Source organism: Acomys minous, assembly GCF_964271855.1.
Source record: "Acomys minous genome assembly, chromosome: 10".
Lineage (NCBI taxonomy): Eukaryota > Metazoa > Chordata > Mammalia > Rodentia > Muridae > Acomys > Acomys minous.
This window is the reverse complement of record NC_140491.1, coordinates 51,696,983-51,721,747: the sequence shown is the minus strand read 5'-3', so window position 1 is coordinate 51,721,747 and position 24,765 is coordinate 51,696,983. Positions and strand designations below refer to the sequence as shown.

General features: G+C 43.2%; 1 protein-coding gene across 1 annotated transcript in view; it reads left to right on the top strand.

The window, feature by feature from the left end:
- Positions 1-309: 309 nt before the first annotated feature.
- EHBP1 (EH domain binding protein 1) overlaps positions 310-24,765 on the top strand; it is a 298,811-nt gene continuing 274,355 nt past the window's right edge. Inside the window, exon 1 of the mRNA XM_084798375.1 lies at positions 310-637. The gene's annotated coding sequence lies outside the window, so the exon portion shown is untranslated. The remainder of the gene's footprint in view (positions 638-24,765) is intronic.

Below are 24,765 nucleotides of genomic sequence, written 5' to 3'. Positions count from 1 at the left end.
GAAATGTACTTGAGGAATCAGAAATTCATCACTCAGGACTCTCAGGCCTTTATTGTTGGCAGCAAGTATGGGACGTCATCCACATACATCACAGCAATGCTTAGTATCAGTTATGCTTGTAAATAGAACAGTCTGGATGCTCGCATGAACACCGTCATTTAGCTATGTGCTCCTTCCATAGTGAAATTATATTTCACAGCGCTTTACCACTTACATGACTCATTAGATCAAGAAAGACTGCATGTTTTGTTATTTCCCATTTATTACGCTCAGCTGAGCCGAGAGGTGAGGTAACTTGCTCATTGTACAACAGTTAGGAGGCAGCAGAGATGGCCTGTGATTAGGTCCTCTGACTTCCCTCTGGGATGACTCACCCAAGTCTTCTCATTATGGCATCACAGATGCTACAGGGTGACCCCCAGCCAACTGTCCAGTTAGAGGGTACCATCTGACCCTCCCACCCAGAGAGGGACTCCAGTGAGAGACTGGGGCTTTGGAAGGTCAGGCTAGGGCTGCCCTGGATTGCTGGCTAGGGCATAAAGTCCAAGGATAAACTGGGAACGGTAACCAGCAACTTCAGCTGCATCAAAAAGACAAGCCAAACGATCCAACCAGTGATACCAACCACAGCTAACAGGTAGGTCATGAGCATCCTTCCAGTGTGCCACAGAATGCCTTTTGTTCTGGATTTGTGTGTGTGTGTATGTGCGTGCACGCTTTGTTGTTAAGAGGTACTTACTAATTGTTAGGAGTAAGTAGTATTTGGAATTCACAAATAACGTTTCCTCAAATAACTAGAGTTTAATGAGAGCCTGACTGAGAATTTGCCTGCCTGATAGGCAACACTTGGTGATGTCAGTAAGCTTTCTGTGATGAACTATGTGGCTGCCACAGCCTTGGCTTTGGCGAAGTTTGCCTTGTTCTTGGAGGCAGTGTGTAATGAGTTGGTTGTGCTTGTCAGTGGCTTCTATCCCTGATAGTTCATCATAAATTATACTTCATTTATTTCCACTGCCATCCATATTTGGTTTGAAATATATTGAAAAGTGATGCCTATACTTTAAAAATGACGTCATTTATGGCTTATGGATTTACTAAGGAACCACCCATACCAATAATACTGAGACAAATGTTCATGAGGCCCACAGGATGTTTTGTACACAGTTTATTGCTATCTTTGAAAATGAGGAAGGGGCAAGGTGAAGTGAATCTTGGAGACTTCATCCCTTCTAGGTAAACTTTGGTCCAAAAAAAAAAAAAAGTTTGAAAACTCCTTGAGCAGAGACACACAACTTGGTCTATTTCAGTGACCTGAAGAGAGCTGAAGTGACCAGAAAGGAGTGAAACTTTGAAGGAAGCCTGGGGAGGCAGGAAGCTGGAGAGATTTCTAATGCTGAAGAAGAAATGTTGTCCTGCGGTGTCATTTCAGGCATCGTTTCTGTGGCCTCAGGCATGGATTGCAAAGGGGCAGCTGCAGGACATATGTTCCATGGTCTACCCAACAGTCTCACTTGCACATGGTGAAAGCACCCTTCCAGGAACAGATAAAGGCTGAAGTCCAGTTGTCTCTTATTGACCATGAACCCTAGAGTCCAAAATAAAACAAACATTTTGTAAATTGTCTGCCTCTACAGAGTGTCCTTCAGCAAGTGGTCCTTAAAGCACCTCTATGTGAAAAGCACTACCCTTGAGATACTTTGCAAACTCCCAGATGTCGCTTCTTCTTGGGTATACCAAAGACAGCCATTTTCTGCTTCCAATTAGAAACCATGGTGGAGTCGTGTTAGTGATATTTTTGAAATATAAAAATGTAGGGTAGTCTGATGGTGCTCTTACAATTCTGGAAAAAACCAGAACACAGAGGTAAAGAACCAAAGTACACATTGCATTGAATTCTTCTGTGTCTTGAAATGCCACCAAGAAACTCTGTCCCCAGATGCTGGGGTAGAGATGGGGAGCCTCAAAGCATGACCCCATGGAGAGGTGTCTCCTCGACCTGAAAATCTTTTGAGTTTGAGGAAATTACTTATCTTAATTAAAAATTGAAAGCTCCTTAGATTAACAGGGCTAAAATAGAGCTACTACCCTCTTCAAAAAGCACTGTTGTAAATCTTTCCTAAAACGCAACTTAACCATATTTTTTTAATAGGCATTATGCCATGACTAATCATTGAATGTTCCCCAGTTCATAAAATAATAGCTATATCGTGAGTGGCAGGACACCGTCGAAGGTGCAGCTTGGCTGCTGCAGTTGTGCTGGGAGAGATGAGCTGGCAATTATTTGCAAACGTTTTATTCCCTGGGTTACCACAGCATTTCAGAGCTCACACTTTGACAGTGGTCAATGGTTGTTAACTGATTTATTCGGTAACTGAGGAGAGGCCCGTGTCCCTGACATGCCAACTGGGATCCCCCAAGGCGACGTGATTAGCAGTCTGCAGTAGCTCTTGTTTTTCTCAGTTCTTAACATGTGTGTAAAGGCCTAACACAGAACTCTGGATGTGTCTGTATGCACTATACATTTGAGTTACAAGACCTGCACCTAATACATTTTAGGACTTTGCCATTTATTTTATTTTTTTCTCACACCCTAATTATAGTTTCCCCCACTTCTGCTTCTCACAGTTCTTCACCACCTCCCCTCCCATCCAGATCCACTCCATTTGTCTTGGAAAAAAAATGCTTCTAAGGGATAATAATAAAATAAAATAAAATAACATAAAACAAAAGTTAGCATCTCAGTATTGGACAAAACAAGCAACCAGCAAAGACTTGCTATTTTTTTTAGTACTCACTTTTATACTTTAGTATCCCATTATGTTTTTGGGGTTTTTTTTTCCTATTTTTAATATTCTCCTCTTCTCTAATTGGCTCTCCTAACACTCTGGCTTCTTATCCTTAGATTCTACTAGGAATCTGGTTCCTGAAGCAAGGGCCATAAACAATTCCATGCTTCGTTTATTACAGAAGGTGTTTTGTCAATTCCTCAACCCTAATAAAAGATTGCAGCAGAGACTCACAGTAGAATATTTTCAATAGTATTAAATCCTAGTCCACTACCACCTAAATGTGTCCTGTCAACTGTTTAAAGACCAGAAGTCAAGCCACAGCAGAGGGAAGGCTGGATCTGAGCGTGCGTGTCCACAACACACGGGACGCGGCAATCCTTGACCGGCCTCTTCTACTGTCTCATTCCAAATTAAAGAAAAGGAACTTGAGGAAACTCGTTTCACCAAATGTGGAAAGCTTGCCCTTCTTTATGGCTTTTGTAAACCCAGGGAGGCCCAAAGGGAAAGCCAGGCTCCTCTGTGGATGCTTCACTGGATTAGGAGAGCTCAAAAGGGCTACCCAGCTGCAAATCTGCTCCAGCACAAAGGCTTCCCAGGATTACCCACTGCCATCCGAAGGCAGAGTCTCCCCCCCCACTGCCATCTGAAGGCAGAGTCTACCTCCCCCCAACCCCACCAGCTTCTCCCTCACCCTCCCATCTTCCCCCCCACAAACACACACACACAATGCTTCCGTATTCTTTCCTTGAGTTGTTGAGTCTGAGGATGCAGGAGGTACACTACAGAAGGAAGAGAAAGGGACGAGGTCTCCCACAGACCATGAGCTCATCTTCCGGTTCGCTCCCCACACACTGCTCGCTCATGACTTGGGATGGGGGCTCAGGAAAGAGAAGGGGGAGGTGCAATTAGGAGACGCAGGACTTGAGTTTTAACATTACTACTGCCTTGCTATGACCTAACTATGGGCAGTCATCTTTCCAAGGTGGCAGTAGATCATAGGCAGGCCAACACAAAGGAAAGGGAAGTACATAAAACCCAGAGTACATGTAAGAGAGCATGGCTACAGGATAAATCAGTGCTCTAGGAAACGGCAAAGGTGCCTTCTGGCCACTAGTTCTATTCAGTTGACAACATTGACGCTTGGAAGCCTGCACGATATGTAGAAAATCTGGCTTTCCCAGGAATGTTGGAGGGCCGGCCTCGTTGTATTTTGGGGAAGGTGGAATTGGAGGGAATATGTTTATTTTCAGTATTTTCTGCCTGGAAGAAGATACACTCCATATGAATGGGAGTTGGATATCAAGGAAGACTATGTTACATAGAGCAGAGGGGCATGGGGAGGGACTAACTAGAAGGGAGCAATTAGCATCTCATTTCAGAGAACCTTTTCCAGGACCAGAAGGTACCGCATGTAGTTAATCTAGAAACACACGTGAAATGAGAAGGGCACACATGCTGTCATCAGATTAGTCTGTTCTGGGAGGCAGATCAAGGGACACAACGTGGAGTTCTTGGGCTAAAAATGATCTCTCTGTCCACTCAAGTGAAAATCTGATGCTAACAGTAGAGGGGGAGAGGCTGTGACTCACTGAAAGGGGGTATTTTCCTTAGATGCGGTTTCTGTTTCAGTAGGCAAAGACCCTTCTCCCTGGAAATAGTTTTAACATTCAAGAGGCTGGGTTGCTGTTTAGGACGGACGTAGAAGGCATACATACATACATTCTGAGGGAAATCTAACTCCATGACGAGGGAAGGCTAAGACAGGTGCTTCTTTAACAGGCTGCTGCTGATGTGCTACATCAGGCACTGAGTAAGGCGGTCCCTGTCCTCCCAGTCAGTGGGTGTAGATCCTAACCAGGCAATGACAGTTGTGTTCTCTCTTGCCCAGAGCTGTTAGGAAGGAGCTTCCTGGTGCTGTTGGATTCACTCCTTTTCTGTCCACTTCACTTGGGTGGTCATCGTCCTGGCTCTCTCTGCCTGGCCTGTTGCTTTTAGCAGCAGCTACAAAACAGAAGTCGTGTTGAGGAGGATGTCACTGGGTTCTGTTTTGCAGACAGCTCACAGTGAATAGATGGACAAACTTACAAATGAGTCAAATCATCCCGACATTTAGGGCAACAGCAGTATTAAACTATTAACTAGACAGTAAGTCTGACACAAGTTAGAGTTTCTTCTAACCTAGGAGGCCATAGCGATTGACTTGAAAACAAAATGTGCTGGGTGTTTTAGAACAACACCATCAGTTAACCAGAACCTCCTAATTGGAAGAATAAGATGAGAGATGCACATTCACTGATCCCCTGGTCACTGATACCAGTGAAGTGCATGCCAACATATAAATTGAATACACAAGATAAAAAAATTATTGTTATGTGCTGTGCAAGAGTTAAAAGAAATTAAAAAAAAAAAAGCCGAGAGCCAGGCATGGTGGTGCATGCCTATAATCCCAGCAGTCAGGGAGGCAGAGGTAGATGGCGCTCTGTGAGTTCGAGGCCAGCCTGGTCTACAAAGTGAGTCCAGGACAGGCAAGGCTACACAGAGAAACTCAGTCTTGAAAATCTAAGAGAGAGAGAGAGAGAGAGAGAGAGAGAGAGAGAGAGAGAGAGAGAGAGAGAGAGAGAGAGAGAAGAAAGAAACATTTGGATATATTAGGATGCTTTTGGTGGCAAATATCTGAAAACTCATCTTAAGATGTCCTATGCAGAAGGAATGCATTGGCTTATATAACTGAAATGTTCAGGCTTTGCCAATTACAGAGAAGCAAGTGGTCTTCAAGTCACCATTCCCACTTTCCTCTTTGATTTTACACACACACTCTCTCTCTGTCTCTCTGTCTGTCTCTCTGTCTGTGTCTCTGTCTGTGTCTCTGTCTCTGTCTCTGTCTCTGTCTCTCTCTCTCTCTCTCTCTCTCTCTCTCTCTCTCTCTCTCTCTCTCTCGGTTTGTGATATCCCACCTCCTCTTTGAATAGAGACAGTGTCTCCCGGCAACTTCAGCCTGAGGCCTGGAGTTGCATTTCATTGGTTAGGCTGGGGCCAAGAGCATCGTTTTTCAGTAATGATGAGGTGGCGCAGCTTATGGTTGGTGCCCACAGTATATGAACAGAAAGTAGGAAACTGGAAACAGTGGAGGAATGAGCTGTAGACAGGCAAAAAGACAAATGTCTACTTGTCTAATATCTTGAGTACATAGATGTTTAGGTGCAATTGTTGACACCCTTGATGCTATATTGTTGTCAAGGAAATGCTCGGAAAAGCAAATACTAGCCAGGGTGCAAACTACACAACTTCAGAGGCATCTGGAGTTCAAGGACAGCCTGGGCTACATAATAAGACCCTATCTCAAAAATAAAATATATAAGCAGACAAACAAAGAAGGGCAAATATATGAAAAACCCAGGGCAAAAAGCAAGCAAGCAAGCAAACAACAATAAAACAAACAAACAAACAAAACCCCTGGCCTGGAAAGTCCTACAGGAAAGTATAAAACAAGAAGAATCACTTCTTGGGAATTTTTTCCCACCCTATTTTGGAGATACATGGATAGGTCGGCACAAATAAAGATTGCTCTTTGTTTTGTTTTGTTTTGTTTGTTTTTAATGCAAGTTTGCAAATTGACTCATCAGTGAATAATGGAGAGCATGGGCCGGAGAGACAGAAGGATGAGTGTCCTCTAGGCGCCAGGCACTTTTATGAGCTACTGATTTGGTTGCAAGCATATGGAATGGCACTGACATGGCTCTTGAGAACCCCTACACGCACCTTTCTTCCCTGGTTTTTTGAGACAGGGTCTCTCTGTGTAGCCCTGGCTGTCCTGTGTAGACCAGGCTGGCCTCGAACTCACAGAGATCCGCCTTCCTCTGCCTCCCGAGTGCTAGGATTAAAGGCATGTGCCACCACCACCACCCGGCTCTTAAGAATCCTTTTACCTGTTATCAAACTTTAGTCACAGTCACTGTTAGACATGCATTTTAACAAGTATTTTTGCTTCTGATGCTAAATAGTAATATTATTGTCTACCAGTGACTTCAAATAAAAAGGCTTCAACTAAAAAACCACATTCTTGACTTCTGTCTTCCATCTGTCCTTCATCCATTCTTTTCTTCTTCTTCTTCTTCTTCTTCTTCTTCTTCTTCTTCTTCTTCTTCTTCTTCTTCTTCTTCTTCTCTCTCTCTCTCTCTCTCTCTCTCTCTCTCTCTCTCTCTCTCTCTCTCTCTCTCTCTGAGACAGGGTTTCTCTGTGTAACAGCACACTGGCTGTCCTGGAACTCACTTTGTAGACCAGGCTGGCCTCAAACACACAGAGATCCCCTGCCTCTGCCTCCTGAGCACTAAGATTAAAGGTGTGCGACCACGCCCAGCCCCAGCCACCCTTCTGTTAGGTTGCTGCAAAAGGAATTTTTGAAATTTCAGACCATTAATTTTTTTTTAAAAAATCATTGCAACTAGGTTCAAACATATCTTTATTAAGCAAAATAGGAGCCATTCCAGTGAACCTGTTTTCTGCCAACACAATGTAAGTTGTTTATTCCTGTTGCACAAAAGTTCCTGCTTCCGATTCAATGAAGGATTGGAAATTATTTTTCTGCATTCGGCTGGTTGTGGAAGATGTTTTTACCCAGGAAAAGTTACCACGGTGCCTGAAGTGGTAGTTGGTTGGTGAGAGATCACACAAATATAGTAGATTAGGTACCATTTCATACTTCAATTCACTCAACCTTTGACGTGTTATCTGTGTGACATACAGTTTGAACATTGTGGAGAATTGGGTTTCTTCTGTTAACCAAAGCAGGTGCTGCATTTTTTCTTTCTTTTTTTATGTTGTTATTTTATTTTATTTTATTTTGCGCTGCAATTTTCAATGCATTTCATCAGTTTGCTAAAGCACATCTCTGATGTAATGATTTCATGGGGATTCAGAAACCTGTAGTGGGCTGGATCAGCAGCAGACCACCAGGCAGTGAGCAGGACCTTTTCCTGGTGCCAGCTTAGCTTTTGGGAGCATGTTGGAGTGTCACCAGAAGTCACATGTAATCTAGTTTTGACTGCATGACAGAATTCAACCCAGAAATGGTGCTTCATAGCTTAAGAGGGGATAATAGTTCAAAATGATAACTTTTTATAAAAAAAATGTTCGTGTGTTCAACTCATAAGGCACCCACTCACTCTTCGTCTGTCTAGTCCGCGTTGACTGTTGAGCAGCAGTTGAATGGTCCACATTGGGTCGTGGGCAATTTCACCCTTACAGTTGTAAGAAGGTTAACTTATCTCCCAGTTGGTGCTTGTGTCTGAGGCTCTCATCTCTGCACAACGCCTTGAACCACCACAGCACTGAACAGTCTTTAGTATTTCTTGGCGCATTGTTTCTTCCCATTATCTCAGGATCCATTTTGAACTTAAATAAGAAAAGTCACTGAAGTTTGCTTTTTGCCTAATATCGTTTGCGTAGTGTAAAATGAACAATGAGGTGAAAGTAATTAGGAAAAAGAAAACCTTAGAAGTGAGAAATGCAACTTTTGAGCAATGTATAATCTAACCAAGTTTACTAAGAATGCACTCCAATGTGAAACAGGAAATTGCAGCAATGCCCAAACTGAAATTCTTTTCGAATGAACCTAATATAAAACCTACCAGCAAAAGGAAGATAAGACAAAAGGGAGGGAAATGTGTTGTGTATTAGATTGCAAGGGTTGCCACGGTGACGTTCTATAAACTAACTGGCTTAGACAACAAAATCTGTTTTCCTCACAGTTCTGGATGTAACAGCTTCTTGTTGCACTGGAGGTGTCAGCAAAGTGGAGAGCCTGTTGCAGGTTCTGCATCGTGGCCGCACACACCCCAACCACCTTCCCATGGTTTCAGGGCAGTCGTTGGTGTCCCTTGGCTATAGAAGCCCCGCCTTGATCTCTACCTTACCTTCGTCTTCGCAGGGGCTCCCTGTATGCACGCATCTGGGGCTATGTCTCCTTTTTATAAGACCCATCAGTCACACTGGGAATAGGGCTCATCCAAAGGCCTCAGCTTTGGGACTGCAACAGCCCCGTTTCCAAAGCAGGCTACATTCTGAGACAGCGAGACGTGGACTTCATAAATTCAGGGAGACACAGTTCATGATGCCCTTTCATGGTCTCGCTGGGTCCTCACGTGACCGCATGTGTGCTGCAGTGCTTGAGTTCTAGAGCCCAGTATAGACTCCACACTGATTGCTGGGAAGAGGGTTGTATGCTTCAGTGGTTCCTCTTTCCTGTCCCTGAGATCGTCATGGAGACTGAAGGATAAAAGATAAAGTTCTTCCAGATTGCAGGACCTATATAATCTTTTGCAGCAATCAATGGAAGGAAAAGAAAATTCTTTCTGTGTAAAGGGATTAGTTCTTCGGCCTTGCTAAGGGAGAGGAGAGCCCTTCCCCCACCTCACTCTTAAAGGGGTTAGGAGCACACAGTCCTTTTCCTTCTCCTCTTCCTACTTCCTGTCTAAGGGAGGGGCGCAGAAAGGGATCAGTTGACTCCTAATTGGCCTTTTAAGAGTAACTTTAGCTGCTAAAGCAAACCAAGGGATCACACGCCACTAGAAATGCCCATTTGCCCTGTATGAGTGAGGCTTTGTGCTAAACAAAAGAAAGACGGCTCTACTACCTTTAACCACAGCCAAATCCTTTGTGGGCCAGCCAGGGAACACCGTGCATGACTGCAACCCATCAATAATGCACCTCGTGCCATCTGCATTCTGCCGACTCTTTGGGACAGAGGCAGCTAGCTATTCCTGGACAGGATTAAGTGTTAATCCTAACTCAAGGGCCAAGTCTTGCAGAGAGTGACGCTTTCCTTCACCTCTTCTCTCCTTGTACTTTCAGGCCAGCGAAGCGTAAATAAGTGGGCAATTTCTCTCCTGATCACTGAAGCCCTAAAGATAAGGTAGTGGACCTGGCAAATGGTGAATACACGCCATATGGGGCTAACGGCAAGTTCTGGTGTAAATGGTCTCCGCGTTGCTCTCTCTGCAATGCAGATAAAAGAGTCCCTGGAGCCGTCCTTTTATACTGAGCTGTGTGGATCTGAAAACAGTTAAAATCACCAGAAATGGGGAAGCGTTTTCTTTCTGCTGAAGCATGCTGGGCCTTGCTTCCTTCAGTGACGAGTGAATGGTTAAAAAGCGTTGTCTGACGTTACAACACAGTTTATCTCATTTGAGATCTCATTTTAAACAAGTGTTTGAATTCTCTTGGCTGGATACATTAGAAGTACAATCTGGTGAAAAAAAGAATTGATAGTAATATTTGTCAAGCACTTACTATGGGTCAGCAACTGTTACAGGCACTTTTATAAGTTTCACCATTTACTTCTCGCAAGAACTCTAGAAGGCAGATGCTAATGCTCTCATTTTTATATAAAGTTGTTTGCCAGCCTTTATGCTGTTCCCACCATTCTACAGAACAACTTACTTTTGGACCTGAAGCAAGGACACATGCTCTCTGTCATTTTTTTAATAATTCTCTCTCTCTCTCTCTCTCTCTCTCTCTCTCTCTCTCTCTCTCTCTCCCTCCTCATCTTCTACCTTTTTGTGAAACAGGGTATCTCTAGTGTCTGTGGTACTGTCCAGGCTAGGAGACCCTTGAACTTCCAGAAGATTCCTCTCTGTCCATCTGCTGGCATCAGAGATGCATATTGAACACGGGTTATCACACTAGCAGAGCGAGTACTTTCACCTAGCAAACTGTTTTGAGACAAGGCTGGTATGAAATTTGTCCTGCCGCCTCGGCTGGTCTTGAATCCCTGGCCCTCCTGTGTTTGCGTCTCACGTGTTGGGAGCACAGGAGTGCCCACCATACTCAGCTCTTCTTTACTCTTAAAGAGATTTGCTGACATGCGCCCTAAAATCCTTTTCTGTTCTACACACTGTCTTTTATGTCATCAAAGTACTTCACAAGATATAAGCAAACACTTTATTTAAATGCAGCTTTCTTCTTCAAATCTAAAGACAATCCTCCTGTTATAAGAGGGGAAGGAAAACTTCCTTCTGAAAATAATGATGTTCAGTGTCTCCCCACTTTGCTTGGGCCTGTCCCACTGTTAGTCCATGTTCAGTCTTCCAGTAAAGCATTAGGGACATTCCATGTGACCCGTCAAAGGACAGTAATGTGCATTGTTTATAATATCACCTAATCTTAAAAATACTAATTCTCAATGGAAGAAATTCCTTGAAATAGCTGAAATAAGTTGGTGACTGTAGCAGTTTCCAGATATATAGAACCCATTTCACAAGAAAAACAAGGTTATCTGTGACATAAAATGCTTTCTTCTTTGTGGAAGTATATGCTGTTTTGAAACTCTTTAAGTAAACAGGCCTCACTTGACTAATTTTCTACATCCTGGCCTATCCTCAATAAAGATGAGTTTGCAGATGGCTCAGCTGTGAAGAGTATTGCTGCTCTTTTAGGGGACCCCAGTTCAGTTCCCTGCACCTACTTGGAGAGGGATGGTTCTGAACTGCACCTAACTGCAGTTCCAGAGGATCTGATGGCCCCTTCTGGACTCTTTGGGCACCAGCAGTCATGTGGTAGCCATCCGTATAGACACATACCCCCCCCCCAAAAAAAAGGGGGCTTAAATGCTTTTAAGGCATGGCATGTATCGTGGTTTGACTCAGAGTGGCCCCCCTAGGCTCATTTATTTGACTCTCTGGTCCCCAGTTAGTGTAGCTGTTTGGGACAGAGCAGGAAAGGTGGCCTTGTTGGGGAGTGTGCGGCCTTGTTGGAGGAGACGTGTCACTGGGGACAAGCTTTGAGGTTTCAAAACCCCGTGCCAGACCCAGTCTTGTGGTCTCTCTGTCTACAACTTGCGGGTGAGATATGAGCTCTTAGCTACTGCTCCAGCACCATGCCTCCCTGTCTGCCACCACTATTTCCCTCCATGACCTTCAAGGACTAACCCTCTGAAACAGTAAGCAAGCCCCCAATTAAATCCTTAAATGCTTTCTTTTAAAAGTTGCCTTGGACCCATGGGGGCCACAGAGACTGAGCCACCAGCCAAAGAGCAGGCATGGGCTGGACTGAGACCCCCTACACATATGTAGCAGATGTGCAGCTTGGGCAACATGTGGGCCCCCTCACAATGGAAGTAGGGGCTGTCTCTGACTCTATTGCCCGCCTTTGGATCCCTTTCCCCTAGCTGGGCTGCCTTGTCTGGCCTCAGTGCTGCTTGAGGAGTCACGTTGGGTTGGGACCCCTTGGGGGCCTCCCCTTAATGGCAGTGGGGTAGGGAATGAGGGTGGGACTGGGAGGAGAGGGGGGAAGGGGGGCTGGGATGAGGCTACAAAGTGATTAAATGAATAAATGGGAAAATTTTTGCCTTGATCGTGGTGGTGCACCCCTTTAATCCGCGTACCTTTAATCTGAGAGGCAGAGGCAGGCAGATCTCTATAAATTCGAGGTCTGCCAGGTCTACATAGTGAGTTCCAGGACAGTCAGGACCATATACAGGAGCCCTGTCTTAAGACAAAAAAAAAAAAAAAAAAAAAAAAAAAAAAAAAAAAAGAAAGAAAAAAAGAAAAAAGCTGCTTTGTTAATGATCTGTCCTCACAGCAATAGAACAATAGCTAAGGCAGCATAATTCCTCAATGAATGCACCTAGTCTCTTTTTCCTTCCTACTCCTCTTTCCTTCTTGTTCCCTTCTTTCCTCCCTCCCTCCCTTCCTCTTGTCCCCTTTCCTTCCTTCCTCCCTCCCTTCCTTCCTCTTCCTTATTCTCTCTTTCCTTCTTTCTCATGCATCACTGTTTCAACCCAAAACCAGGAAGCCAGTGAGTCTAATACTCTACAGTCTAATGAAATGGTTCAAAATGCTTACGTGCTTTTGTATGTACATTCAATGTTTAAATGTATAAAGACAAAAGGTATTTCTTAAAAGAAACCTGTATGTGCAGGCCAACTAGGGACAGATCCAGGAGACCAAGAATAGGTGTGTTTTTATGCCATATGTAGCTGACTTGGCTCAAGCAAGGCCAGCCAGCCCCAGTGAGGAAGTTACTGATGAGGTTTCCACATGGGATGATTGGATGGATGATGTCATGAGCAGGTGACATCTTAGATGGACCTGCCTTGGAAAGAAGACAGGGTGGATTCCAGGAAAGATTTGCAGTTTCTCTTTCATTGGGGCTTGATTCCAATAGAAGCTGAGAAGTAATATAAAACCAATAGTGGGTTTAAAAAAAAGAAATATCTCTTTCAGGCTCTGATTTTTTAGCTTAAGAACAGATTAGTGAGGAAGCTAACTTAGTACTGGATTTCTAAGTTAGACATGCCGGACAGCACAAATGATTAACCCTGTCCTCTCCCTTACACTGGCTTATTTATTTACTCATGGAGACAGGGTCTTGCTGTGTAGCTCCTGGACTAGAAGTCGCTTTGCAGCCCAGGGTGGCCTTGAATTCACAAAGATCTGCCTGCCTCTACCTCCCAGTTCTGGCATTAAAGGAAAGCACAAGTAAATGAACACTGGTTAATTCAGTAAATAAACTTACATACTATACGCTGTCCTCAGAAGAGGCAAAAATAAAGGATATATGATTTATCAAATACCTTCTATGTCCCACATTTGGCAAGACTTTCCTCCCTCCCATCCAAGATTGCAGTGGCTGCGCTGTCAACTCGATCCTATTTGAAGCGGAGTTACCTGATACTCTGGGAGTGTCTGTGGGAGACTGTCTTGACTACACTCATTGAAATGAGAAGTCCCGCCCACTATGGGCGGAAGTGTTTCCCTTGGCCACATTCTGGTCTGTCTAAGAACTTGAGACACTTGAGCTACACACTAATATGCGTAATAGTCTCCACTTCTGACCGTGGGTGTAGTGTGACTAGCTGCCCAGGTTCCCGCCGTGTGACTTCTTTCTCAACGGCGGACATTTAGCCATGAATGACGTAACTGGCTCCCTCTTGGGTTGCTTTTGTAGAGCATTTTATCACAGCGACAGACTAAGGCACCGGTCCTTGCCATAGAGCAAGCAGAAGAAACGAATCACTTCTGAAATGGACAAATCAGAATGTAACCATTTACAAATAATCCCCACAGCCGGGCGTGGTGGCGCAAGCATTTAATCCCAGCACTTGGAGAGGCAGGCTGATCGCTGTGAGTTCGAGGCCAGCCTGGTCTACAAATTGAGTCCAGGATAGTCAAGCCTACACAGAGAAACCCTGTCTCAAAAAAAAAAAATCCCCATAAACTAGAAATTGTCTCATTCCTCAACTTTAAAGAAGAGAGATACAGGACAAGGTTGTGGGTTCAGAGTGGCTGCCCCAGCTTTGACTCAGGAAGGGCACAGCCGTGAGCACTGAGGAGGCCATCTTAGTGTAACCCTTAGTAAGCATGCACAAATTGCATAACTCCACCATCCCAGAACTGCCTAGTTGTGTCTGAGTCACCAGAAGCCTGTCAAGGCACTACAACGTTAGAGAGTTTAAAAAGAATTTAAAATGCAATAAAACGTAAGTCATTGAAACCCAAGAGCCATAGAGACCTCAAGGCTTCCTCCAAGAGCTGTCGAAATAGGATGTGCATGTGACCTCAGAGGGGAAAACTCACATTGAGTTTGAAGGGAATAAAAAAGAAAAAGGAAATGTTTCTTGGGGAAGAAAATCTACATTATTGAAAAATATCTTTACAAATTCTAACTTTTTTGTTGTTGTTGTTAATAAGCCTAAACCTGGTTGTTTTAGGATCCCAATATTTATAACCAGAACCTAAGATTTTCCTAATAAAACATTTTATTACATATTTATTTATTCTTTCGTTTAAACCAAGGTTTTTATCCTTAATACACGAATGATAAATGGTTAGAGTTATTACTGGCCAAGCAGTGAGTGCTGGAACTTTGGGGAGTAAGCCACGGCTGAGGCTTTATGGTCTTCCACACTTCTCTGTTTAACATAGCTTGCAAGGATGCTTTGAAAGGTTTCTGATGCACGTGAAATTGTGATATGTCTTCCTTCTGACCACAGTGGGTTGTATAGTTATTTATAATATTTCAAGTTTTGGTGACATCTTGCCCAGAATCAGGTGGACTGTCACATCTTTCAGGCATGTAGAAAATTCTGAGAAGCTGGGCGTGGTGGCACATGCCTGTGATCCCAGCACTCTTGGAGGCAGAGACAGGTGAATCTCTGTGAGTTTGAAGCCAGCCAAGGCTACACAGAGAAACCTTGGGCTCAGTGGCTAGGAGCACCGTCTGCTCTTCCTGAGGTCCTGAGTTCAATTCCCAGCAACCACATGGTGGCTCACAACCATCTGTAATGGAATCTGATGCCCTCTTCTAGCATACTGGTGTAAATGCAGATATAGCACTCATATACATAAAATAAATAAATTGATTTTAAAAGAACAAAAATAAATAAATAAAATTTAAAAAAAGAAAATACTGAAAGTAGTCACTGTTGGCACACAGCATTTAGTGCATGGGACCTTTGGAGCAGCAGAACAGCCCACCCGGGGAGAGCAGAGAGCCTGCTCATGTTGTTATTGGTTTGTTCGTGCCTGCGGCACTGGAATCTGAGCCTAGAGATAGACTTCCAGAACTTTCTATGTGTTTATAGATAGGGTCTTGTTAAATTGGACAAGCTATTCTAAATGTTTCCATCCTCCTGTTTTAGATTCCAGTGTGCTAGCACTATAGACATATGAGATTACACTTGGTTGGTGTTTGTAAGAATATACTTTTTAATTAAGTGATTAATTAAAACTAGTAATTAATAATTAATTAATTCTTATAAGTAATTAACATAGTGAGACAAATGGTGTCCAACTATAAAGCCATATGTAAAAGTGTAATAGTCAAGAGTGAATTATTTGTTTAAAGTTTATATTTCAAAGCCGGGCGTGATGGCGCACTCCTTTAATCCCAGCACTCGGAAGCAGAGGCAGGCGGATCACTGTGAGTTCAAGGCCAGCCTGGTCTACAAAGTGAGTCCAGGACAGCCAAGGCTAACACAGAGAGACCTTGTCTCGAAAAAACAACAACAAAAAAAAGTTTATATTTCAAATAATTTTTTTAAAATACAGGCTCTCTCTGTGTTATGTATATAACTCAGGCTAACTTTGAACTCATGATCTGCCTTCCTCACAGGCCAACTGAGGGCTGATTTTACAAGGCATATATACCAGCAACTATTACCAACTGAAGGAAAGTGCTTTCTAAAATTTGGGCTCATTCAAGCATCCATTAAGCAAATGTTCAAGCCAAACATGCAGACTTGTTTAGTCTGAGTTAGGAAGCTGGGATAGACTGGAAACAAAGTTAGACTTCTACTGAAAACTTATTTCAAAGGAAAGATCTTGCCTTCTCCTTAAAGGGGATCAATTTAGAAACCCACAGTGTTTGGAACTTTCTGGCTGATTTGAAATGCAAACTGGATGCTTTAGTACCTGACACATGCATTAGTGCACATGACACATGCATTAGTGCACATGACACATGCATTGGTGCACATGACACATGCATTAGTGCACATGACACATGCATTAGTGCACATGACACACACATTAGTACACATGACACAGAAACTCAAGTGAAAATAATGGCATACATGTGATCCTTTTCTTTCTTATATTTTCAAAGATCTAGTGATAGACAGTTGAAGGAAACCATAGTGGCTTTACAATTTGTGAGGGACTGGGCTTCTTCATGCTCACTCCTCTGCCATCTCTTATCCTCATTGTTCAAGATAGCTGCTGGGCCTGTCGCCAACACATCCACATCCTGCCAATGGATGGAGGAGCAGGAAAGGCTCACTCCCTCTCTCCAAGGAGGCTTCCAAAAGCTATACACAAGACTCCGGCAAAAGTTATCCACTTTGCAACATGTAGCAGCAAAGGTCTGGCTGACAGGTAGAAATGGCTCCTCTGGGAACTGGGGTTTTTATTGCCAAAGAAGAAAAGGGAAAATAGGGCATTGATGGACAGTCTGATGGACAGACTTTTGTCATTCTGACAGAATGTAGGACACAAGCAACTTAAGAGAGGAAAGATTCCTTTTGACTCCTGGATTCTGAGGGTTCAGCTTATCACAGTGAGGAGTGTATGTGTGTGTGTGTGTGTGTGTGTTGGAATGGGGTGGTGGTGGGAGTGTGTGTGTGTGTGTGTGTGTGTGTATGGGTGGGGTGGGGTGGGGTGAGGGAAACAGAGCGGAGAAGCTCACATCCTGGTAGTCAGAAGGCAGAGAGGAACGGTGTGCCAGCAGGATGCTTCCTTTTGCCCACTTCACTCCACCCAGGGCCCCAGCTCATGGGTGATGCTACCACATCCTCCGCCTCCTCAGCTCTCTAGGGAAACAGCCTTACAGACACCCAGGCCTGTGCTCTCCCCTGTCTTAGAATCCCTCCTCAAGCCAACCGAAGCGCTAATCAAAGTTAGCCACCACAAGCATCCAACCATCGCTGCCTCGGAGCCTCTCTAGGCCCCCTGATGTCTCCCTTCAGCTGGAAAGCCCGAGGATGCAAGGAGAAAGGCCACCAACCCAAACCAGCATGGCCAAAGTAACCAACGTGAGCCTTTGAGAATCTGTGAACATAGGCCGCCGTCCCCTAGGGCAGGGCTCAAGCTGTCAGCGTTAGTTGTGAGGAAGACAAGGTTTTTATCACTTGGGGGTGGGGTTCCAAATGGGGGATTTAACAGGCATAATAGACAGGGTTACCAGGGCAGGACATAAGCATAAGCAAATTATGAATAATGATTTCCTGAAACAAACACAGGATTGCAAGGTGGTCTTAACATGGTAGGCATAGTGACGGCTATCAGTACAAGGTAGCCATAGGTGGTTACAATAAACTTTTGAAACAAAAGCATGATTTCTGTTTCCTGGAACAGGCTGGACAGAGCCATGTGTAGTTAAGGTTACAGGCAGCCCATAGCCCAATCCTTGAGAAACAGAGGTTTAATCATAAACAGGAACGAACCTAGTTTGTCTTAACCAAATAGATAGATGGCTTGTAAGCTTAAGATGGAGGCAGGACGATTTAGTTCTGCAGAAGAATCAGGGAAATGGCATTAAAACCTAAGCGCTTCAACTAGGATGCAAGGTTAAAGTTCAAGAAACAAGCAGAAGCTAGGCATAGTGACGCACACCTTTAATCTCAGCACTTGGGAGGCAGAGGCAGGCAGATTGCTGTGAGTTCGAGGCCAGCCTGGTCTACAAAGTGAGTCTAGGATAGGCAAGGCTACATAGAGAAACCCTGTCTTGAAAAAACAAAAACAACAACAAAACCCAAAAGAAAACAATTAGGTTATCAAAATAGAAATAAATGGCGGAAAGCTTTTAAAATATTTTTGTATAGTCTTTTTGAACGTGTAATGTAATGGCATCGTTTCCCCCGCCCCCATTTCCTCCCCTTCAAGCTCCTCCATGCATCCTCCTTGCTCTCCTTCAAATTCATGCCTTTTTTTTCCTTTGATTATGCAATCCTAAATACCTAAACACTACCCACTCTGTCTGTATAGTGTTATCTGTATGTATCTGACCTCAGGGATGTATACATGTTAAATGTGTACATATGTATTCACCTGATAAATTGGGTAACCAGTTGAGGGGACTTTTCTCCAGGGAAGACCATTTGAGATAAACTTTAAAAAAAATTTATTTATTATCATTGTTGTTGTTGTTGTTATCGTTGTTGTTGTTTTTTGGTTTTTCGAGACAGGGACTCTATGTTAGCCTTAGCCGTCCTGGACTTGCTTTGTAGACCAGGCTAGCCTCAAACTCACATCAATCCGCCTGCCTCTGCCTCCCAAGTGCTGGGATTAAAGGTGTGCACCACCACGCCCAGCTCCTGGGATAAACTTTTACAGCTTCTTTTCAAATTGCACTTTCATATAACTATGTACTAAACACAGGTGCTTTTTAAAACTACAAAATTAGAGTCGAGATCTGGTCCTTATCTTCCCCACCAGCACTCAGATGGAACAAGACAAGTGTCTCTTTCTCTGCCTGGACTTTTGTCTTTTGCTAAGCTTGTCTCTGTTATCAGGCGGACTTGGTCCATCAGCATCCTTGGCAGCAGAACGGTCACCGCTCCCCGAAGAAAGAGCCCCCGTGTGTAATAATTCCACCTAGACTCATGGAGTTACATCAGCTCAGATACAAATCGGCTAGGACTGCGCTGGTTCGGCACCCGCTTTACATGTGTATGTGTAGATGTCACATACATCACGTTATGCACATGGTCTCCTATGTATTTCTAGGCATGAGTCATATGTGTGCCTCTTTGCCTTTACCCTGTGAAGCCATAGATGTTCCTGGGATGACATTCAGCCCACAAGAGTAGCCCAGTTCCCTCAAGCTCATGCTCTCGTGTGTTCTCTGGACTTCCTCACAGCTAGCTTGAGTCTTTGAGACAGCAGGGGCTTTCTTGTGTCTCTTAACATTATCTTAGACTGTGTGCTAGTCAGCTTTGTACTACTACAAGGTTGATTTTAGCACTCAGTGTTGGGTGTTCCAGGGCACGCTCAAGATGAGTTCACCCCGCTGCTCCTGAGCAGGCCAGCGCACTATGGTGAAGCTTCAGGACAGAACGGAACCTTACAGCCAAGAATCAAGGAAGAATGACAATGTATTCATTCCTTAACACTTAGATCTGGGGTGGGCGCCCAAGATCCAAACTCCAGCAGACTGCTATTTAAATGACTTACATCACATTTGATACCATTCACACTTTAACAGTCTATACATATTTCTCAGCCTAACTGTAAAAGTTTAATTTTTAATTTGTACTTTTAATTTTTACTTATTTAATAATATTAATTTTTTATTATTATTATTATTATTATTATTATTATTATTATTATTATTATTTGTATGTGTGTATGTCTAAGCATGTCAGTGTGTATGTGTGAACTTATAGGAGTCAGTGCTCTCTTTCTACCTTTACATGGGATTGAACTCAGGTCTTCAGGCTTGCACAGCAAGGCCTTTTATCCACTAAACCATTTTACCATTCTTTATTCATTCTTAAAAATCCAGTGCTTTCCTGCACATTAAGTAGGCACTTAATAAACATCTACTCATTTGAGCCCCCTGACTTGATACTGAAGCAGGAAAGAGAATCTTCTACATAAGCAGGGGTGTGCAGAGCCAAACGTGAGCCAGAATTAGAAGATACTGAGGAAATGAAGTGTCCCCAAACCATGACTTTCATGGTTATATAGCAATGCAGGCCCATAAAACGGACCAGTGAAAACTTACACCTAAAAAAAGATTTATTTGTATTTTATCTGTATGGGTGTTTTTCTTGCATATGTGTCTGTGCGTTACATATGTGTAGTGCCTGTGGAGGCTGAAAAGAGTGTGTCAGACCCTCTCATACATGAGTTACAGATGCTCGTGAGTCACCATTGTGGATGCTGGGAACTGACCTCAGGCTCTCTGCAGGAGCAACAAGTGCCCTTAGCCACTGAGGCCACAAGTGAGCCCTTGGCCTGTGGGTCACAAGCCCTTTGGAGGTCAAGTGACCCTCTCACGGGGGGCCTCCCAAGACCACTGGAAAATACAAGTATTTACATTATGATTCATGACAGTAGCAAGTTTGTAGTTATGAAGCAACAACACAAATAACGTTATGATTAGGGATCACCGCAACATGAGACACTGTGCTAAAGGGCTACCTCACCAGGGAGGTAGGGGACCACTGCCCTGAGCTGTCTCTCCAGCCCTCACTCTTCTTTTTATGCTAGAATATAGGCAAGAAATTCCTAGGAATGTAGTTGTTGGAAGGATTTTTTTATTTCATTCAGTTGCCAAACAGGGACCAGTCAATGGGCCCAGTTAGTCCGGACCTACCAGGATTGAATTCCAGGGAAGACTTGCCATGCTTATAAACTGAGAGTGATTTGTGGCCTGAAGCTATGTGGAGAGATTTTAGAAAGTGAGAAAATATGGTAGAGAGCACATAACGATGATGTACGTAGCAGCCTAAAGCGCAGTCAAGCAGTTATTGTTATTTCATCATTAAACTGGTCTTAGAAGTACTATTACTTAAAACGTTTACATTACTTTAAAGCTATTTGTGAGTTCTATTTTTTTAATTCATTAAAAAATTTTAAATACATATTATATTTTTTTGAATAATGTAACACATATAGTGTCTTGCTTCTAAGAATATCTGGGAAGAGAACTAAAATTTTGGAGTGAAAGTTATGAAAATCAGCCTTTTTATTTTTCCTTTTCAGTAAAGATCTCATAGCTTATACATAGCTGAGGTTGCCTCAGACTTAAGAAGTCCAGGCTGGCCTTGACATCCCCACACCTAAACCTCCCAGGTACAAGAATGGACCACAACCTCAGGCTTTTAAAATTCAGTTGTTAATAGTTATATTAAAAGGTAAAAGAGAACTCAAATGGCGTGAGTGTGTATGGCTTTAGTTTATATACATGTGTGTAATATATAATATACAATGATACATAATATGTATATATAACATAGCAGAAAGGAAAGTAATTCGAAAAGTGCAAGCCCTTAAGAAGCCACATATTAGGATAAACCTGGTTTTGAAAGGTGTCACTGACAACGCCTTTAAACTATGTATCACTTTAAAGCAAGAGTTGAGTTGCTAGGATAAATAAGCATCACAGAGTCCACTTACTACTACAACTTAGATAAATCCCTCCCTAAAAGCTACATTGTGTCCCCTCTTCCTCCTAATACAGGGTCTCTTGCAGCTCAGGATGACCTCAAACTCACTTCTACTTCTCAGGTGCAATGGCCAGTTAAATACAGAATTGTGACTCCATAATTGTGACTCAACAGCATAATATTTTGGCCTCAGTTTGCCCACACAAACCACTGAACCAATTATAGCATGATAGATGCTAGAGGGACTTGTTTTGTTACAGAGGACTTTGTTCTTAATATTTAAATTAGATTCATCTCATACGTATAAACGTTTTGCCTTCCTGAGCGTATGTGCACCATGTCCGTGCCCATGGATGGGTGTGAGCCACCATGTGGTGCTGGGAACCAAACCCCAGGTCCTTTGCAAGACAGCAAGTGCTCTTGACTGCTGGGCTATCTCTCTGCCCCTTGTTAAGTAATTCTCATAAGCATTAATTATTATCTTGCCTGCTGAAGTCATCATTCACACAGGGCAAAATTGAAGCTTTTATACGTGTATTTATTCTGCATCTAACTTTGAAAACACTATCTTTTAATATTAAAATACAAACAATGAAAAGTAGTAGTGTATTCTGATCATAATTTAATAGTAACACTACTATATTTTAATATTAAAATATAAACAATGACAAGTATTCTGATTATAGTCATTCGCTCACCACTGCATACAAGGACCAGAAGTGGTGGGCCAGATGTGTAGACCTGTAATCTGAAAATTCAAGGCCAGTCTGGTCAACTCAGGGAGACCAATAAAAATTATTTAAGGGCTGGGGATATATAGTACAGTGTAGAGTGCTTGCCAGCTATTCACAAGGATCTAGGTTCAATTCCCAGCATGGAAAATGAAACAAAAACACCATAAAAAGCCAGGCGGTAGTGGTGCATGCCTTTATTCCCAGCGCTTGTGAGGCAGAGGCAGCTGGATCGCTGTGAGTTCGACGCCAGCCTGGTCTACAAAGCGAGTCCAGGACAGCCAGGGCTACACAGAAAGACCCTGTCTTGAAAAACCAATCAACCAACCAACCAAACAAACAACACCATAAAAACCAGCACATGCTATTCACAGGTCCTATTAAGAGGCCTGGCCCCGATCAGCACTTCTGGAATGATGAAACGATGTTTGTAGTGGTTCTCCCATATGTGCCAGTTATCAGGGCACCTTTGTTCTTGATTTGGATCAAAGTCTATCAGCTTTACATCAGTCAGTCACTTCATTGGTTTCTCTTGTTCCCTGACTTCCAAGAGGGATAGCGTGTGTGTGTGTGTGTGTGTGTGTGTGTGTGTATGTGTGTGTGTGCGCGCGCGCGCGTGCGCGCGCGTGTTTTCAGCAAAGAGTTTATTGAAAGCCATTTTCAGGGAAGTTTGCTTTAAGCTTGATGATTAGGTCTTCCTTATCATACGGTGGGCAATAAACTAGCATACCTCCATTGAGCACATAGCTGTTGTCTCCCATGGGTAGCAAGGCAACAATGTGATGTGGATAAAAGGTAGGGACTATGGTTCCTTTGGTCCTCAAAGTGAACATTTGCTTTTGGAAGATGCTGATCAGTCCTTTAGCCAGCTCTAGGTTCAATCATAAAGGTCTTCCTGTTGAGTAAAACATCATGGTCCTGAGCTAGCAGAATGGGCAGCATTCCTGAGTAAACACATCACAGTCCTGCTCTAACAGAATGGCAGCACTTCCTGGCTCCAGGCTTGGTCCTTGGTCTCCTTCGTCATGGAATGTTATATTTCAGCCATCTTTCATGGTTTTGTCAATATGAACTTCTAGAAGCTTCTCTTAGATCATCTTCCTTTTATTGAGCTTTGACATCTATTATATGAGACCTGATGTGCTTCCCCTGGCCCTGGCACTCCATGCACACAGGCTGAGTTAGCGGAACCAGCTCTATCCTAGCTGATGAGTCCTTACTTGGATTCCAGTACCTGTGCATTTGTAACAAAATTCTCCTGCTCTTCTGTTAATACCTTGGCCTTCATGTTTGTTACAAGTCATATCATTTTTCAGAGCCAAGTTTCCCATTGTTCCATAATATAAATATCCTAAGGTTAGTAAGAGCTGGTGTAAAATTTTTTTGTCTCTCTTTCCTCCTTTTCCAAAAAACATAACAGAGCTCAGTGGGAGAGCCAGAGCTACCAGGACCTCCATCGTCCTTAATCACTTCTTTGCCTTCTTTGTCATATGATTTCCTTTTCTTGACATCAAGGAGAACTTAATAAGCAGGAGAAATTTCTCCATTTGTATTCTCACTGGAGAAGTACTTCAAAAGCTGATTTTTCTATGCACCTTTTGAAAAATTTCTTACGTTTGACCTTCAAAACATCATAGTAATTAGTTTCGTGCACTTTTTCGGAATGGAATATGTGGTTGTGTGGGCCTTTTTTTGAAACTTCTTTTACTTTTTTTTTAAAAGATGTTTTATGTAGCCCAAGTAGGCTGTGGTGGTTTGAGTGAGAAGGGCCCCCACCCCTGCGCTATAGGCTCATATGTTTGAATACTTGGTCCCCAGTTGGTGGAAATGTTTGGGAAGGATTAGGAGGTGTGACCTTGTTAATTGAGATGGGCTTGAAGTTTGAAAACTCTCAGTGCTGTCCCCAGAGTGCTCTCTGCCTCCTACTTGAGGAGCAAGATGTGATCGAACACTCAGCTGTTGTTGCACTCCACCACTGTAAACTCTAACCCTCTGGAGCTATACGCCAATTCAACTCTTGTATAAGTTGCTTTGGTCACGGTGTCTTATCACAGCAAGAGAAATGAAATGAATACTCGGGCCTTGAACTTGCTATATATATAGCTGAGGATGATACAAACTCCCAATGCTCCTGCCTGGACCACCCAAATGCTAGAATCACAGATATGGACCACCACATCTGCCTCAAAACCTGTTACATTCTTTTTTTGTCTGCGTGCCACAAGAGGGCACCAGATCTCACCATAGATGGTTGTGTGCCACCATGTGGTTGCTGGGAATTGAACTCAGGACCTTTAGAAGAATAGCCAGTGTTTTTAACCTCTGAGCTATCTCTCCAGTCCCAAAATAAATCTTTTTTCTTTTTTCTTTTTTTTTTTTTTTAGAGAAGGTTTCTCTGTGTGGTCTTGGCTGTCCTGACCTACTTTGTAGACCAGGCTGAGTTCCTGGCCTCGAACTCACAGTGATCTTCCTGCCTCTGCTTCCCGAATGCTGGAATTAAAGGCATATACCACCACACCCGGCTCTGTTACAGTCTTAATAACTGTTACATTCTTTTTATTGTTGTTGTTTTCTTTTTTAAGAGTTATTTATTTACTATGTATACAACGTCCTGTCTGCATGTTGTCCACTTGCCAGA